Raw genomic sequence first — 20,043 nt, forward strand, 5'->3', positions numbered from 1 at the left:
TTGAAAACACGCCCTAAGTCTAGCCCATTTGAATAATTATTAACCAATTTTTTAAAGTTATTACAATTAAAATAATCCCAAAAAAATGAAAGGAAAGTTAAAATTGGCCTTATTACAACCCAAAAGTAAATAATAATTAAAGTAATTAAAATGAAAACCAATACTTGTTTAAAAGCCCAAAGATGATCACCGTGGCCACTCCAATCCTCTCCGCCCAAGTCCTCACATCAAGGCTCACTGCAAGGTTAAGGAAGGGGGTGAGTTTGGAAACTCAGTGTGCAACAAGCCCTTTCGAGCCCAAAACAATAACGGCCTATTGGGTCTAAGCCCAAATCCAATCTCAATCATGCATCGGGCAGTAGCCCTTTTCATATTTCATATTTCATATCTTGGGCAAGCCTTTTCATATTTCATATTACTGGGCCGAAGCCTTTATTGTAAACAGTATGGCCCTTAGGCCCATTTCAATGTCACATATAATTTCAATGAAAGAATGCAACCCATTTGGGGAGACTACTCAACCCACCATCCGCTACTCTCCACCCGTACCAACCAACACACCATGTGGGGATTAACTCGACCCACCCCGCCAAACTCTCCATCGGCAAAGATAGTCAGCTTTATCATATAACTAGAGGCCTAGCCTCTTTTAATAATCAGGGCCAAAGCCCTTTCAATAATCAGGGCATAAGCCCTTTTATAAGCGGGGCATAAGCCCTTTTTCACTTCCTCCATCCATATAAAAACCCAACCCGATGCATTTATGATTACCTCATGTGCATATCATACATATCATGTGCGTATCATACATTTCATGTGCATATCATACATACCATATTTATCAAAATCCCATGTATTAAAATCATACATAAACCCTAGGGGTATAATGGTCATTTTACCTAGGGGCAAAACGGTCATTTTCATATTATAAGGGTAATCTTGTAATTTTACCAAAATTAGGGTTTCCATGTTTATTAATGATTACTTAACAATTCATGGGTGCAAACAGTGATTCGGCCCATTTTTAGCGAAAACGAGTTATTGGGCCTAAAACCCTTAATGAGCCCTACTTAGCCAATTTCGTCATCTCGGCCCATTTAGCCTATATTCCATAACGGTTTTAACAGTCTTATCATGCCATATAATGATTTCGTTTACTACCAATTTTTCCCAAATGGGCCGAAAGCCCAATGGGCCCCACTTCGACCCTCGAGGCCCAACTTACCAAGAACGCCAAAACTCACACTCTTATCGTTTCCATCGTTCTCGATCATCGTCTCATCGATTCTAACTAACTAGTGAGCGTTCATTGCTCACAAGTCCTCGAAATGCCGAATTTTGGCATTTGCTTTTCAACATTTATCGCTTTAAGCTATGAAAAGGGTTCGTTACACACGATTTGCGATTTTCCTTGACGAGATCTCCTATGCGATTTCTCCTATAATCAATTGTTTAACTAGATCAGCTCGCAATAATTGAACCAAAATAAGAACTTTCCAATATTAACACTTACACATTCGGCCACCATCCATAATGGCCTTAGACACCTTACCTTTGTCGCGATTGATGACTAGGCCTAGCTACTCCGGCGATCCAAGCTACTCCAAAACGACACTACACCTTGCTGCTCCTTCAATAAATAAACCAAAAATATTAAAAGAAGACCCCATAAAGTCTATGCCCATATTTGGCCATCTCCCTAAATTAGAGAGGTTTCGGCTTTTCTTAAACTCCCTAATATTGAATTGATTAAAGCTACAAGCACTTACCAAGGTTCACTTACCCAAATGGTTTCAATCCCGTGTTAACTCCGATTCAACGCAGTCGCAGCTCTAAAACACTAGCAGAACCCGTACCACAAGGATCCTACGAATCGGCCACCAAGTCACCCAAGGGTGCTGTGCTTTTGGCTTTTGGGTCACTGAAGAAAAAGTGGTTATGGACCAAAAAGGGTGTTGACAAAAGAGTTGAAAGGCTTTTTAAAATAACAAGAATCGGCTAAAAAGAAAAAGAACAAGTGTATTCCTTTATAGAGCAATCGACTTCCTTTGACTTCTTGATTTGGCTTATTGATATTCGGTTAGAAACGAGAAGAATGATAGGTTGGCTTTTACTATAAACGGAAGAGAGGAAGAATAAGAAGTAGAGAGTTTGTGGAAGAAATAACGAAAGAGAAAAGAGAGGATTAGCTTAAGAACAATCGGCAAGAGGAGAAAGAAAAGAGAAGAAGGCTACATACCAAAGAAGAAATCGCACACTAAGACCCTAATGCCGAAATTAACTAGCCTAATACCCTTCCGCCAAAAATCCCTCTCAAATCTCCTTCCAAACGGCTAAGCTCTATCCTTCTCTCAAATCCTAAAATCTCTCCCTTATCCCTCCTTAATTTATGCATTTGACTTGATCCAACTCTCCTCTTACGTAATCCACTTAGGTTCCAACACTTACCCTTCCCGCACATAAAATAAATCCTCTTATTTGCCAACACAGGAATCGAACCAGGACTTCCCTTATGCTCCACACGCCACCTTTTTAGGAGCTTAGTGGCGCCACCTTGCCACTTTACTACAGCTTTTTTTGTGATACATTTTACCCACAACTTAATATAAGGGCACCTAGCCGTAACCCCTAACTCCTAAGTCCAAAATTTTAAAAATTCTACCGGGTTTTGGCCAACTCATGGGCCTTCCATAAGCCCATTAACATACCCACATTATGAATTCCATAATCACATACCAAATTTTAGAAATTTACTTAAAATATCAAGAATCGCGAAAAACCCGAAAATCAGGATGTTACAGTCGAGATTGGTATCGAGTAGTCCCTGGTACTGCACCTATATCGATTGCCCCGTATAGGATGGCACCATTGGAGTTAAAAGAGTTGAAGGCTCAGCTACAAGAGTTAACGGATAAGGGTTTTGTGAGACTAAGCTATTCTCCATGAGGTGCTCCAGTGCTTTTTGTGAAAAAGAAATCCGGGTCGATGAGGTTATGTATAGACTACAGACAGCTCAACAAAGTGACTGTGAAGAACAAGTATCATTTGCAAGGATTGATGATCTGTTTTGACCAATTGAAAGGAGCCACAGTGTCTTCTAAGATAGACTTAAGATCTGATTATTACCAGCTAAGAGTTAATGAGCAAGATGTACCAAAAACCTCATTTCAAACGAGGTACGGGCACTTTGAGTTCCTTGTCATGCCTTTTGGCTTAACAAATGCTCTGGCCGTGTTTATGGATCTAATGAATCATATTTTCTGACCGTACTTGGATAAGTTCATTATTGTTTTTATTGATGATATATTAATCTATTCTCGTGATGAGAGTGAACACGTGGAGCATTTGAGAACTGTTTTGCAGACTTTAAAAGATAAACAGTTGTATGCCAAGTTTAGTAAAAGTGAGTTTTGGCTCCAAGAGGTCGGATTCTTAGGACACATTGTGTCGGGTAATGGAATTAGAGTTAACTCGAGTAAGATCTCGGCTATTGTTGAGTGGAAACCGCTGAGGAATGTATCGGAGATTAGAAGTTTTCTAGGTTTAGCGGGTTACTACCAACGATTCATTAAAGGATTCTCCATGATTGCTACTCTGATGACGAGGTTACTACAGAAAGATGTCAAGTTCGAATGGACAGAGAAGTCCTAATAGAGTTCTGAGAAACTGAAAGCACTATTGACTGAAGCACCAGTTCTAGTGCAACCGGAACCAGAAAAAGAATTCCTAGTGTATAGCGACGCATCCTTGAATGGATTGGGATGCATGCTCATATAAGAAGGTAAGGTAATAGTATATGCCTCGAGACAACTGAAGCCGCATGAGAAAAATTATCCGACACACGACTTAAAGCTAGCAGCCATACTGTTCGCACTGAAGAAATAGATTGGATATCCATGCCATTACATTTGGGTGATATGCGTGCTAGTGTAAGACCATGTTTGGGACATGGCATCGGCCACATTATGTGTGCTAGTGTAAGACCATGTTTGGAACATGGCATCCCCAATGTTATGAGAGCCAGTGTAAGACCATATTTGGAATATAGCATCGGCAAAATGTATGAGAGCCAGTGTAAGACCATGTTTGGAACATGGCATCAACAATGTTATGAGATCCAGAGTAAGACCATGTCTGGGACATGGCATCGGCATTGAGACAAGAACTAGTGTAAGACTATGTCTAGGACATGGCATCGACAATTTACCCTCTTGTGTGAGGCTTATCGAATATCCTTTAGTATTCCAAATGTTTCACGGGTTATTTTAAAGCTTATGATAAAGATATGGAATGATATAATCATGTTGTGAGTGGTACAGGTTCTTATTCTAAGCTCATGAGATATGAATCTAGTTATGATGCCTTAATGGTAACAATAACATGAGTAAGTTCTATCTATAAAAATGATTTTGGGATGATTTTGTAATCTTTGGCTTATACTTGTGATATATATATATGTAGTAATATCTAGCTTTGTTCACTCAAGAATGTGTGTTGAATTATAATGTGTTATGTGTTTAAATATGCATGGCTGATGCTGTTACTTATTTACATGCAACTTACTAAGCTTTATGCTTACTCATTCTCTTTTCCATTTTCTTATAATTCCGCCAAGCTAGCATCGAGAATCAAGGGACGTCGGAGGCATCAATCACACTATCACCTGAAGCTTTTAGTATAGCTAGTTTAAATGTTTTGAGTATGGCATGTATAGGGACTTGATCTTTTTGTTTAGTGTCATGTTAGTTTAGCCACAAGTGTTGGCTCATATGGATGTGATTTCATTTTGTATAGGCCATTGATGTTGGATAATATTGATTATTATTAAATGCATTTGATGAAAATTCTTATGGTTGTGGCTGTTTTGGTTTTGTGTGTTTATGCTTTGATTGGATTTGTTTGATGTTGTGTAGGTTGGTGCAAGTAAGGGTGGCAAAAAGGTTTGGTAGATAGCCTTGTTTTTTGTCCACACGGGTGTGTGTCTAGACCCAATGTGACACACGATCTGCCCGATAGGCATGTAGTCAGGTCGTGTGTCCCCTGCACCTAAATTTGCCAAAACAAAATGCCAGTAGTAACCACACGGGCAGAGACACGGCCATGTGTCCCAACCGTGTGGAGAACAAGGCCTAGTACACGGGCGTGTACCATGGTTGTGTGCCCCTAAAGGGTTGCTGACGTCAGAAACAAAATGTCCAGGTTTTTGTATATGGGCTGAGACACGAGCGTGTCGTAGCCATGTAGGGGACACGGGTCATGGACACGGACATGTGCCAAGCCATGTGAAAACCCCTGTAGGTTTGAATCGAGAAATAAATTCACACGGGCTAGAGACACATGCATGTACAGATATGTTCAGGCCGTGTGAGCCACACAGGCCTTCAACATGGCCATGTTAAGAAGATGCCCGGGCGTGTCGCCCTTTCACACCAGCATGTGCCCCTATCTGCTTCAGAATTTTACAAAGTCTACACACGGGCGTGTCACCCTTTCACATGGGCGTGTGCCCCTGTTTGCTTTGAAAATTTACAAAGTTTTGTAAAGTGTTTAGTTTATTCCTGAACCATTTTCAAAGCGTGTTTTGGACCTCTTAGGTCTATATTAGGGTCATTAAGAGGAAGTTTAAAAGTTTAAAAAAAATCGAGCTAAATTTATGACCCGAAAATGTTTTTGTGTATGTGTTTAAGCCCGGTAACACATTTTATCCTGTTCTGGCGTCGAACTCAGGTAAGGGGTGTCACACTTATTATGGCATTTGAAATATGATAAGTTAAATATATGCATTATGTTTGAATATATGAATTTTGAATGCTATTAGTTGGTGTGAAATGTGAGATTGATTTAAATATTAACTTAATGGTGTCAAAGAGGGTACATTGGTTAGATATTAAGTGTTTAAGATGATATTATTATCCTTTTCTTGTTAGGTAAATATGGCACGGTAAACTCTTTAAAGATGAAATTTTACCATTTTGATATTAGGTATCTGTATTTTGGCATCTAGTATTGATATTTGACCGTATGGACAGTATTAAAACAAATGGAATGCCAAAATGGTAATGATTTTTATTTAAGTATTGATATTTTTTCATAAAATATTGATACCCTAAAATAATTATCAATACCTGAGTTTTGAGATAGTAAACAGAGTAATAAATTGGTATTGATTTTTCATAAGGTGCCGATACAGTATGGATACCAACTATGAAATATCGATACCAACTTTTAAACTTTGAAAATTTACTCTTTAAAATCATTCCATGCCTAAGTTGTTACGAATAGGTTCTTATTGTCTTCAAATTACTATGTTTGAAAGATATGTAATTTGGTGAATTATGTAAAAACTTATTATTTGTGTGTTAATAGTAGTTTAAAATTAAATTTTAAATTGTTAGTATTAGGTAGCATTGATTTGTAACATTCTATTGATTAGTTCTAGCAATCAGAACGGGTGAGGGGTGTTACAATTGATGTGTTTCCATGGATTTTGTGGGAACTAACACTATTTATGTAATCGAACTTATCATACGTGGTTAAAGGCAACGCCAAGACGTTGAAGATTAAAGGGAAACGACGGTCGTAGATGAGTATCCCTAATCAGGTATGTGCTAATTTAATATATTCTTATTCTATACTTAATTTGATCTTTATTTACTTATTCAAAGTTATCTTAAATGAAAGTATGACTTATCTTATATGCTATTGATGGTTATATAGTAATGAAAGCTATTGACAATTCAAGGTACGATAAGTGGGCAAGGTAAGTAATTATGTCTTATGCTATGTCATAATTGAAATGTAGATGAAGTGCTATATTGGTTAAATAATGATAGGAAATATGATAGGAATTACAATGATGCTAATTGAACTAAATGGTGTGGAGAACATTTTATATCATGAAAGAAGATAAGTGAAATAAGAACAACATTAAGATAGGGTCTATTGCTTTATGTTTATATGTTTTAACTCAGAATTTATGTCAACACTGCTGAACTTCTTTACTTAATGTACAATTTTGTTTATTTTTTTGTGTAGGTTTTGTCTAGATCTTGAGGGTTTGAAGAGGTCAACAGCATCTAGGTCCCAATTCCCAATTCAATAGTGTTCTTATAATATTGTTCACTTTGTAGCAAGTTGGCATGTACTTAAAGTCATAACTTGGTCTTTAAGTCTATCATGGTGTTTTGGTACTTAATAAGCTAGTGAATTGTAATTAAAGTGTGGTTGTATAAGTATAATGATGTGTAATCATATAATGTTATATATATAATGATATGCATAACTTTAATGCCATGTTTATGCTATGTTTGGTGTATTACTTGTATGTCAGAAGTAAGTGGAATTGATGCATGGGAAGTGGAAATGTTTAGTTCATGTTTATAATTATGTGTTTTCACAATCTGTGTAGCCTTAGGATATTCTATCATTTCAAATGCGCCTAAGTTAGCCTAACTCCCACAAAGTGAGGATTCTCGTAGAAATCCTCAAAAGCACTAGTTTATATAGTGGAAGCAACTCAAGCCAAAAGAATGCTCAAAAGAACGGAATTGGGGCAAGTGAAAGTGATGACTTCTTGCCAATGAGATTTACTAATGAGTGGAACAATTTAAGCTAAGAGGTGACGAAAGCCGAGGCAAAAGTTCCAAGGGGTGGGACAACTCGTGATATGAGTCTCAGGGCCAATGGATGTGATGGGTTTACACTACCTCAAGGCCCAACAACAAGGTCAAAGGTCAAACAAATCAAACCAAGTTTTGACCAAGTTAGTATGTGATTATGAACCTTTTAGAGGAAACAAGGAATGATACATACACGAAATAGGTGAAATTTATTAAAGTCAATTCAACCAAGCTATCATAGAGTTTGAAGATATATCAAGCTGAAAATATTAGTTAGCTTGCGAAAAAATTTTGGATGGTATTCAGGAACTTTGGATTAAGATGTCTCATAGAGTTTGAAGATATATCGTTTAGCTTTGAAACACACTTTGAATCACTCGATTTCAAGTTCGGAAGCTCAAGTTATGAGAGTTTTAGTGAATATTGTTCGAGTAGAATTTCTAGACGGGATTATTATGTAAATTACGAGTTTCAGGCTTTTAATTCGAGTTTCAATCATATCGGGTTCAGGTTTTAAACTTAATTTTTATCATATATGAGACCAATATTGTATTTATCAGCTTATTTTATTTTTTTATTATTTTAAATTTTTTATAATTATTCAGTATTTTAAGTTATTTAGGAGTTTTAAGCCAATAAGAAAGATTAGTTTAAAACTACTTCTTATTTAGGTTAATTAGAGTTCTAGTGCACTTAAAAGTTTTATTTAGATTTATTTATTTATCCTATATAAAGGCCTTTTCATTGTACAATGATGAATTTGTAACACCCCTAACCCATATCTGACGCCAAAATAGGGTTACAGAGCAGTACCGGATTTACAGATCAAACAATCAAATATTTCATGTTCATTTCTCATTTAAATCAAAAATCATTTATAATCAATCATATAGTCCCTAATACGAGCCCTCGAGGCCCAAAATAAACATTAAAAGTGGTTCAAGACTAAACTGAGTACTCAAGTAATTTCTAGGAAAAAATTGAAATTTTTCAAAGTGCAGAGGACACACGCCTGTATGGCCAGGCCGTGTAGGCATTCAAAATAAGGACATACAGCCGTGTCCCAACCCGTGTAACTCACTGGCTTGGGTCACACGGCCAAATCACACTCTCATGTGCCAGGCCGTGTACGCTTCGAAATGGCCTCACACGCCTGTGTGCCAGGCCGTGTAAAAACTGGAGGGTATACTGACTTGTGCCACACAACCAAGCCACACGCCCGTGTGCTAGCCGTGTGAAGCTACTATCTTTCTTTCTTTAGAAATTACAGGGGACACACGGCCGTGTCACCCACCCTGTGAACAAAAATAGGTCCTTTTTCAAGCCATATTTCTCACCCAAGTTGGCACCAACCTAAACACAATAATTTGCATATAACCATGATATAATTAGAACTTCAAAACCTACCAACATCAAGCTTATAACATATTTTACCATCACATACAACTATGCTAAACATATGCACTTCAGTTGACCATTTACACATATATACATAACAAAATATACCAAAAACTAGCCAAATCAAATGGATAAATACATGACCAAAACATATAGGCTACCATTAGCCAAAATAACCTATACATGCCATTTAACCAAAATATTGCCAAAAATACCAAAATAAGCGGTTGATAGTGTGATGCAATCTCCAACAACTTCCAATCCAAACGAGCTTCCGAACCACTATAAATGTAACATCCTGATTTTCGGGTTTTTCGTGATTCTTGATATTTTAAGTAAATTTCTAAAATTTGGTAGGTGATGATGGAATTCATAATTTGGGCGTGTAAATGGGCTTATGGAAGGCCCATGAGTTGGCCAAAACCCGGTGGAATTTTTAAATTTTGGACTTAGGAGTTAGGGGTTCCGGCTAGGTGCCCTTATATTAAGTTGTGGGTAAAGTGTATCACAAAAAGATCCTCTGGCAAAGTGGCTAAGTGACGCCACTAGGGAGCTTTAAAGGTGGCGTGTAAGTGTTGGGGAAGACACAGGATCGATTCCTGTGTTGGCAAATAGGAGTATTTATTTTTGTGCGGGAAGGGTAAGTGTTGGAACTGAGTGGATTCGGAAGAGGAGAGAGTTGGATCAAGTCAAATGAATAAATTAAGGAGGGATAAGGGAGAGATTTTAGGGATGTGATATGGAGATAGAGTTGGCCAAATAAGGGAGTTTGGAGAGGGATTTTCAGAGAGGGTATTAGGTTAGTAATTTCGGCATTAGGGTGGTAGTTGTGCCGATTTTGTTCTTTGGTGTGTAGCTTTTCTCTCTTTCTTTTCCAGCGAATCTACCTCCCTTCTACTCAATTTTCTTCCTTTTCTTTCTTTCAAATCAGCCCACTATTTCCTTTCATTCACCATTGTTTTCCTTATCTCTATTTTTGCGAAGTGCATAAAAAGCGAATCAAGAAAGATAGGGGTGCCGATTCTTTGTGACCAGCAACCTTTTCTTCCTTCTCAATAGTTGGCGTTCGATTCCCTTACCTTTTAGACATCCGGATTCAAGAGGAGAAAGACGTGGTAAGTGTTCAAACTCTAAACAATTCCTAGTGTAGCTTTGGTCAAAAGTGAAACTCCAAGTTTAGGAGATGGCGAATATGGGCATAGACTCTATGGGGTCTTCTTTTAATATTTTTGGTTTATTTATTGAAGGAGCAGCAAGGTGTAGTGTCGATTTGGAGTAGCTTGGATCACGGAGTAGCTAGGCCTAGTCATCAATCGCGACAAAGGTAAGGTGCCTAAGCCCATTATGGATGGTGGCGAATGTGCAAGTGTTAATATTGGGAAGTTCTTAAATTGGTTCAATTATTGCGAGCTGATCTATTTAACAATTGATTATAGGAGAAATCGCATAGGAGATCTCGTCAAGGAATATCGCAAATCGTGTGTAACGATCCCTTTCATAGCTTAAAGCGATAAAATGCGAAAAGTCGAAATGCAAAATTCGGCATTTCGAGGACTTGTGAGCAATTTAACGCTCACTAGTTAGTTAGAATCGATGAGACGGTGATCGAGAATGATGGAAACGGTAAGAATGTGATTTTTGGCGTTCTTGGTAAGTTGGGCCTCGAGGGGTAGAAGTGGGCCCATTGGGCTTTCGGGCCCATTTGGGTAAAATTGGTAGAAAACGAAATCTGTTAAATTGCATGATAAGACCGTTAAAACCGTTATGGAATATAGGCTAAGTGGGCCTAGACGATGAATTGGCTAAGTAGGGCCCATTAGGGTTTTAGGCCCAATAACTCGATTTCGCTAAAATGGGCCGTAATCACTGCTTGCACCCATGGATTGTTAGTAATCGTTAATGAACATGGAAACCCTAATTTTGGTAAAATTACGAGATTACCCTTATAATATGAAAATGGCGGTTTTGCCCTAGGTAAAAATGACCATTATACCCCTAGGGTTTATGTATGATTTTAATACATGGGATTTTGATAAATATGGTATGTATGATATGCACATGAAATGTATGCTATGCACATGATATGTATGATATGCACATGAGGTAATCATAAATGCATTGGGTTGGGTTTTTATATGGATGGAGGAAGTGAAAAAGGGCTTATGCCCCAGTTATCAAAAGGGCTTATGCCCAGTTATCAAAAGGGCTTATGCCCTAGTTATAAAAGGGCTTATGCCCCAGTTATTGAAAGGGCTTTTGCCCCGCTTATTAAAAGAGGCTAGGCCTCGGTTATATGATAAAGACTATCTATGCCGATTGGAGAGTTTGGCGGGGTGGGTCGAGTTAATCCCACATGGTGTGTTGGTTGGTACGGGTGGAGAGTAGCGGATGGTGGGTTGAGTAGTCTCCCAAATGGGTTGCATTCTTTCATTGAAATTATATGTGACATTGAAATGGGCCTAAGGGCCATACTGTTTCTGAGAAAGGCTTGCCCAAGAATATGAAATATGAAAAGGCTTGCCCAAGATTATGAAATATGAATATGAAAAGGGCTATAGCCCAAATGCATGATTGAGATTGGATTTGGGCTTAGACCCAACAGTAGTTATTGTTTTGGGCTCGAAAGGGCTTGTTGCACATCTGAGTTTCCAAACTCACCCCCTTTCCTTAACCTTGCAGTGAACCTTAATATGGGGACTTGGGTAGGAGAGGATTGAGTGGCCACGGTGATTGTCTTTGGACTTTTAAATAAGTGTTGGTTTTCATTTAATTTCCTTTAATTATTATTTATTTTTGGGTTGTAATAAGGCCAATTTTAACTTTCCTTTTATTTCTTTTCTAATTATTTTAATTTTAATAACTTTAAAAATTGGTTAATAATTATTCAAATGGGCTAGACTTAGGACGTGTTTTCAAAATGATACTTGTTTTCAAAATATCTCAACACCACGATTAATCGATTTATCAAAGACGCCCACTTAAACAAATTTAAACTCGATATAACAAAGTGTGGCTATGGTTGTGGGCATGTCTAGGATTGGATCCAATTAAAGAGCTTGGTACTTAAGCGACCTTCATGGCTCACCTCCTCTGTCTCGGATACCTACGGTGCCCGACTTCCATACACTTTGTTAACTCAATAAAATGTATGGTTTTAAAACACTAAAACGGAACGTGGGTTTTCAACTCCAATGTGGCACGTCGATTCGGCCATAACGTCTGGCCGGGTTTGGGGTGTTACATTTAGTGGTATCGAGCCTAGGTTGCAACAACTCATTTGTGGATCGAGTCCAAAAATGTTTTCGAAACTTAGGCCTAAGAAGGGTATTTTTGGAAATGGCTTCAAAAATTCATTTTAAAGATGTTTTATGGAGAATATATGTTAAAAAGGTATCGTTTTTCTGCTTTTAAATCAAGAGTTCAAAATAAAGGAGTTTTCAAATCAAAGTTTTCAATTTCTATTTTCGATAATCAAAAACATGGTTTTTAGTTCTAAATGGATTGGAGAAAGAAGTGGCGATGAATCCCGGCACCAAGTCTGTAAGTATATTTTCCTTACAATATATGATATTGATATGATATTATGAATAGTCTTGAGACCCTACTATGAGACTTTAGCTAGGGTAGAGTCAGTAAGCAGTAGGAATGAAATGTAGCTAGGCTACGATGATCTGAAAAATCCTTGAACTGCTATATCTACATAAGACATTTTCTTAATAAACAGTGGAACATTATACTAATTTCATAAAATTCGTAAATCAGATAATTCGATATGAGTACTAGAGGAGCTCGTGGATGAGGCATACCGATGGTGGATCACCGTAAGGGAGAGTACCCCAATTGAGCAAGTAACCTGGGAATTGTTCAAAACTGCCTTTAAATGGAGGTATGTTGGAGCAAGCTATGTGGATGCTCGTCGAAAGGAATTCTTGAATCGACTCAAGGTGATAAGCATGAAAGCAGTATGAGGCTGAATTTTGAGGTCGAGTCGATATGCTAGTGGTATAGTGGCTACTTGAATATGAGCGCATGTCCGCTTCGAGGATGGTCTCCGCGATGAGCTTAGGATATTGATAGCTCCACGGAGGAAGCGTGGTTTTCTTTGCATTGGTAGAAAAGGCTAAGATAGCCGAGGAGGTGAAGCCGAGTGAGCGATGAATCATGAGAAGGATCGACCAGATTCAAGAGGATTTGGACCCTCGAGTGCCACGAATCAAGTGTTAAAAGAGTAAGGATGGAGGAACTGGTTCGAGCAGTTCAAGTAAATACTTATAGACCACAGGCTTGCAGGGACTGTGGTAGGGTGCATATGGGGGAGTGCTGGAAACGAACTGGAGCATGTTTTCGATGTGGGTCAAAGGAGCATAAGTTCAGAGAGTGTCCTCGGAGGACAGCTCAGGAGCTAGCGGCAGAGCAAAGGGATGTCCAACCACGGCGAGGAGGACCACCACCACAGAGGGGTCGTGTGCAAGGTAGAGGTGGCAATGGTAATGGACGAGGACGTGGGGCACCTGGCAGAGGTGCTGGACATGCTGAAGCTCGACAACCGGCGTTGGTTTATGCTGCACGACGTCGTGAGGAGGGTGACGCTCCTGATGTTATAACTGGTACGTTCTTCATTCATAGCATGCCTTGCACTGCTTTAATTGATGTGGGTTCCACCCACTCGTATGTTGCTTGTGATGTATCGGGGGCTTTGGATGTGCTTCCTGAGAAGACTGTGAGTGGGGTATCAGTAATAAGTCCATTAGGACATTCGGTTAGGGTAGATAAAATTTTTAGGGCAGTACCGTTAATGACGCAAGATAAAATCTTTGAAGGAGATTTGATGGAGCTGCCATTTCAGGATTTTGATCTTATTCTGGGAATGGATTGGTTAATTAAGCATAAGGCGACGTTGGATTGTGCTGCAAAGAGGATGGTACTAAGAACTACCGAAGATAAGGAGATAATGGTCATAGGGGAACGAAGGGATTATTTATCCAATGTTGTTTTGGCGTTAAGAGCCGAGAAGTTGATCCGGAAAGGTTGTGAGGCGTACTTGGCCTTGTAAGTCAAACGGGACTTGAGGAGATAACGGTGGAGTCGGTTAGGACTATTAGGGAATTTCGGATGTATTCCGGATGAACTTCTGGATTACCCCGAACGAGAAGTCGAGTTTGGAATCGACTTACTACCGAACGACTCTCGTGTCCATTGCGCCTTATCGGATGGCACCAAAGGAATTGGTAGAATTGAAAGCTCAGATTCAAGAGCTGCTGGATAGAGGGTTTATAAGACCAAGTGTTTCTCTGTGGGGTGCGCCGGTACTGTTCGTAAAGAAGAAATATGGGACTATGCGAATGTGCATTGACTATCGGCAGTTGAATAAGCTGACTATCAAGAACAAGTATCCGTTACCAAGAATCGATGATCTATTCGACCAATTAAAAGGAGCCTCGGTGTTTTCTAAGATCGACCTTGATTGGATATCATCAATTAAGAGTTAAAGAGGGGATATTTATAAGACGGTGTTCGGGACTCGATACGGTCATTACGAGTTTCGGTAATGCCATTTGGGTTGACTAATGCACCGCAAAGATTCATGGATTTGATGAATCGGGTATTCCGACCATACTTGGATCGGTTTGTAGTCATTTTTATTGATGATATCTTGGTGTATTCGGAAATGAAGAGAAGCATGATGAGCATCTTCGTGTAGTCTTGCAAGTGTTAAGGAGAAGCAACTTTATGCAAAGTTTAGTAAGTGCGAGTTTTGGTGAAGGAAGTTACCTTCTTGGGGCATGTTGTGTCTTTGAAGGGATCAAGGTGGACCTCGAAGATTGAAGCCATTTTGGAATGGAAGCCACCGAAGTCGATAATGAAATTTGAAGTTTTTCGGGGTTGGCGTGTTATTATCGGAGATTCGTGGAAGGATTTTACGTGATGGCAAAGACCGTTAATCTAAACTTATAAGGAAGGGAGCACCTTTTGTTTGGACAGATAAGCAGAAGAGGCTTTTGAGAAGTTGAAGAAGGTTTTGACTAAGCGCCAGATTTTGATTCACCAGAGTCCGGTAAGGATTTCACGGTGTCTGATGATCGTCACATGTAGGTTTGGGCTGCGTGTTGATGCAAGGGGTAAAGTGGTCGCTTATGCTTCACTTACGACTTAAGCCACATGAGGTGAACTACCTACGCATGACTTGGAATTGGCGTGTAATCTTTACACTTAAGATATGGAGGCATTACGTATGGAGAGAAATGCATCATCTATACGGATCACAAGAGTCTTAAGTACTTGCGACTCAAAAGGAGTGAATCTTAGGCGTGAAGGTGGATAGAGTTGTTAAAGGACTATGACTGCTTGATTGAGTACCACCTGTAAGGCGAATGTCGTGGCTGATGCGCTAAGTCGAAGAGTGTGGCGGAATTAAAGGCGATGTTTGCTCGTCTAAGTTTGTATGCCGACGGAGTTTGTTGGCGAGTTACTGAGTGAGACCGACTTGGGTAGAACAGTTAAAAGCAACAGTTGGAGGGCGAGTCGTTGGTTGCTCGGTTTGACAAGTTGAGAAGGGGAGAATCGACTTTGGGTTAAATAGTGAGGAGTTCTTTGTTTTCGAGGAAGAATTTGTATACCGAAAGACTCGACTTGAGATTGATGATTTTGAAAGAGGCACATAATGGACCTTGTGCTATGCATCCAGGAGGGAGTAAGTTGTATCGAGACTTCCGAGAGCAATATTGGTGGCCTGGGCTTAAGCGAGAAGTGACCGAAATTGTTGGGAGATGTTTAACATGTCAACAAGTGAAGGCCGAGCATCAACTACCTTCGGGATTGTTACAGCCGGTAAAGATACCACTTTGGAAGTGGGAAAGGGTAACCATGGACTTTGTAAGTGGGTTGCCGTTGACACCTTCTAAGAAGGATTCGGTTTGGGTGATTGTGGATAGACTCACAAAATCTGCTCATTTCATACCTGTCCGAACCGATTACTCACTTTAGAAGTTGGCCAGATTGTATGTGGCGGAAATAGTACGGTTGCATGGTGTGCCAAGATCGATAATTTCGCATCGAGACCCAAGGTTTACATCTCGGTTTTGGCGAAGTTGCATGAGGCATTGGGAACGCGATTGGATTTCAAGACGGCTTTTCACCCTCGATCGGATGGGCGATCGAGAGGGTTATTCAGATTTTAGAGGATATGTTGAGGGTTGTGCTATTGAGTTTAAAGGCGCTAGGAGGACCATTTGCCCTTAGCGGAGTTCGCGATAACAACAGTTATCAAGCAAGTATTCAGATGGCTCCATATGAGGCACTATATGGGCGAAGGTGTCGCCGCCTACTTGTTGGGCGAATTGGGGAAAGGCAAATACTTGGACCGAGTTGGTGGCGAATCAAGACAAGATTAAGGTAATCAGAAGAGGTTAAAAGAGGCGTGATTGACAAAAGTCTTATGCCGATCTGAAGCGTAAGGATATTGAATATGCGGTAGGAGACATGGTCTTTTGAAAGTTTCGCCTTGGAAGAAGATCTTGAGATTTGGTAAGAAGGGTAAGTTGTGCCCACGGTTTATTGGGCCTTACCAATCATTAAGCGGATAGGGCGGTGGCTTATCACTAGAGTTACCTCGAAGCTGGATTGCATTCACGATGTCTTCCATGTGTCCATGCTAAGGCGATATCGTTCGACCCAACTCATATCGTGCCGATTTGCGTAAATTGAGGTACAATCGGATTTGACCTTTGAAGAGGAACCTATGCAAATACTTGATCGTGATGTCAAGGTGTTGAGAAGGAGGTCGATCCGTTGGTGAAGGTACTTTGGAGGAACCATGGCAAGGAAGAAGCTACTTGGGAGACCGAAGAGGCAATGCGTCGTGATACCCTCAACTGTTTGGACTGTAAATTTCGAGGTCGAAATTTCTTTAAGGAGGTAGAGTTGTAACATCCCGATTTTCGGGTTTTCGCGATTCTTGATATTTTAAGTAAATTTCTAAAATTTGGTAGGTGATGATGGAATTCATAATTTGGGTGTGTAAATGGGCTTATGGAAGGCCCATGAGTTGGCCAAAACCGGTGGAATTTTTAAATTTTGGACTTAGGAGTTAGGGGTTCCGCTAGGTGCCCTTATATTAAGTTGTGGGTAAAGTGTATCACAAAAGATCCTCCGCAAAGTGGCTAAGTGACGCCACTAGGGAGCTTTAAAGGTGGCGTGTAAGTGTTGGGGAAGACACAGGATCGATTCCTGTGTTGGCAAATAGGAGTATTTATTTTGTGCAGAAGGGTAAGTGTTGGAACCCTGAGTGGATTCGGAAGAGGAAAGAGTTGGATCAAGTCAAATGCATAAATTAAGGAGGGATAAGGGAGAGATTTTAGGGATGTGATATGGAGATAGAGTTCGCGAATAAGGGAGTTTGGAGAGGGATTTTCAGAGAGGGTATTAGGTTAGTAATTTGGCATTAGGGTGGTAGTTGTGCCGATTTTGTTCTTTGGTGTGTAGCTTTTTCTCTTTCTTTTCCAGCCGAATCTACCTCCCTTCTACTCAATTTTCTTCCTTTTCTTTCTTTCAAATCAGCCCACTATTTCCTTTCATTCACCATTGTTTTCCTTATCTCTATTTTTGCCGAAGTGCATAAAAAGTCGAATCAAGAAAGATAGGGGTGCCGATTCTTTCGACCAGCAACCTTTTCTTCCTTCTCAATAGTTGGCGTCGATTCCCTTACCTTTTAGACATCCGGATTCAAGAGGAGAAAGACGTGGTAAGTGTTCAAACTCTAAACAATTCCTAGTGTAGCTTTGGTCAAAAGCCAAAACTCCAAGTTTAGGGAGATGGCCGAATATGGGCATAGACTCTATGGGGTCTTCTTTTAATATTTTTGGTTTATTTATTGAAGGAGCAGCAAGGTGTAGTGTCGATTTGGAGTAGCTTGGATCGCCGGAGTAGCTAGGCCTAGTCATCAATCGCGACAAAGGTAAGGTGCCTAAGCCCATTATGGATGGTGGCCGAATGTGCAAGTGTTAATATTGGGAAGTTCTTAAATTGGTTCAATTATTGCGAGCTGATCTATTTAACAATTGATTATAGGAGAAATCGCATAGGAGATCTCGTCAAGGAATATCGCAAATCAGGTGTGTAACGAACCCTTTCATAGCTTAAAGCGATAAAATGCGAAAAGTAAAATGCCAAATTCGGCATTTCGAGGACTTGTGAGCAAGCTTAACGCTCACTAGTTAGTTAGAATCGATGATAAGGTGATCGAGAACGATGGAAACGGTAAGAATGTGATTTTTGGCGTTCTTGGTAAGTTGGGCCTCGAGGTAGAAGTGGGGCCCATTGGGCTTTCGGGCCCATTTGGGTAAAATTGGTAGAAAAGCGAAATCGTTAAATTGCATGATAAGACCGTTAAAACCGTTATGGAATATAGGCTAAGTGGGCCTAGACGACGAATTGGCTAAGTAGGGCCCATTAGGGTTTTAGGCCCAATAACTCGATTTCGCTAAAATGGGCCAGAATCACTGTTTGCACCCATGGATTGTTAGTAATCGTTAATGAACATGGAAACCCTAATTTTTAGTAAAATTATGAGATTACCCTTATAATATGAAAATGGCGGTTTTGCCCCTAGGTAAAAATGACCATTATACCCCTAGGGTTTATGTATGATTTTAATACATGGGATTTTGATAAATATGGTATGTATGATATGCACATGAAATGTATGCTATGCACATGATATGTATGATATGCACATGAGGTAATCATAAATGCATTGGGTTGGGTTTTATATGGATGGAGGAAGTGAAAAGGGCTTATGCCCCGCTTATCAAAAGGGCTTATGCCCTGATTATCAAAAGGGCTTATGCCCCGATTATCAAAAGGGCTTATGCCCCGATTATCAAAAGGGCTTATGCCCCGATTATAAAAGGGCTTATGCCTGATTATTGAAAGGGCTTTTGCCCTGCTTATTAAAAAGAGGCTAGGCCTCCGGTTATATGATAAAGCAACTATCTTTGCCAATTGGAGAGTTTGGCGGGGTGGGTCGAGTTAATCCCACATGGTGTGTTGGTTGGTACGGTGGAGAGTAGCAGATGGTGGGTTGAGTAGTCTCCCAAATGGGTTGCATTCTTTCATTGAAATTATATGTGACATTGAAATGGGCCTAAGGGCCATACCGATTTCTGAGAAAGGCTTGACCCAAGAATATGAAATATGAAAAGGCTTCGCCCAAGAATATGAAATATGAAAAGGCTTGACCAAGATTATGAAATATGAAATATGAAAAGGGCTACTGACCCAGTGCATGATTGAGATTGGATTTGGACTTAGACCCAACAGCCGTTATTGTTTTGGGCTCTGAAAGGGGCTTGTTGCACACTGAGTTTCCAAACTCACCCCCCTTTCCTTAACCTTGCAGGTGAACCTTAATATGGGGACTTGGGCCGGAGAGGATTCAGAGTGGCCACGGTGATTGTCTTTGGACTTTTAAATAAGTGTTGGTTTTCATTTAATTTCCTTTAATTATTATTTATTTTTGGGTTGTAATAAGGCCAATTTTAACTTTCCTTTTATTTCTTTTCGGAATTATTTTAATTTTAATAACTTTAAAAATTGGTTAATAATTATTCAAATGGGCTAGACTTAGGACGTGTTTTCAAAATGATACTTGTTTTCAAAATATCTCAACACCACGATTAATCGATTTATCAAAGACGTCCACTTAAACAAATTTAAACTCGATATAACAAAGTGTGGCTATGGTTGTGGGCATGTCTAGGATTGGATCCAATTAAAGAGCTTGGTACTTAAGCAGCCTTCATGGCTCACCTCCTCTGTCTCGGATACCTACCTGGTGCCCAGCTTCCATACACTTTGTTAACTCAATAAAATGTATGGTTTTAAAACACTAAAACGGAACGTGGGTTTTCAACTCCAATGTGGCACGTCAGATTCGGCCATAACGTCTGGGCCGGGTTTGGGGTGTTACAGTAAAACATGGAAAAATAAACAGAGTAAGCAATTAAGCTTAGTAAGTTCATATAACTAA

General features: G+C 39.7%; 1 long non-coding RNA gene across 1 annotated transcript; it reads left to right on the forward strand.

The window, feature by feature from the left end:
• The first annotated feature begins 18,081 nt into the window (after positions 1–18,081).
• On the forward strand, positions 18,082–19,618 carry LOC128286590 (uncharacterized). Its single transcript, XR_008277202.1, has 2 exons — positions 18,082–18,127; positions 19,414–19,618. It is a non-coding gene; the product is annotated as an uncharacterized LOC128286590 (long non-coding RNA).
• The last annotated feature ends 425 nt before the right edge of the window (positions 19,619–20,043 follow it).

The sequence above is a fragment of the Gossypium arboreum genome, chromosome 13 (genome assembly GCF_025698485.1).
Source record: "Gossypium arboreum isolate Shixiya-1 chromosome 13, ASM2569848v2, whole genome shotgun sequence".
Lineage (NCBI taxonomy): Eukaryota > Viridiplantae > Streptophyta > Magnoliopsida > Malvales > Malvaceae > Gossypium > Gossypium arboreum.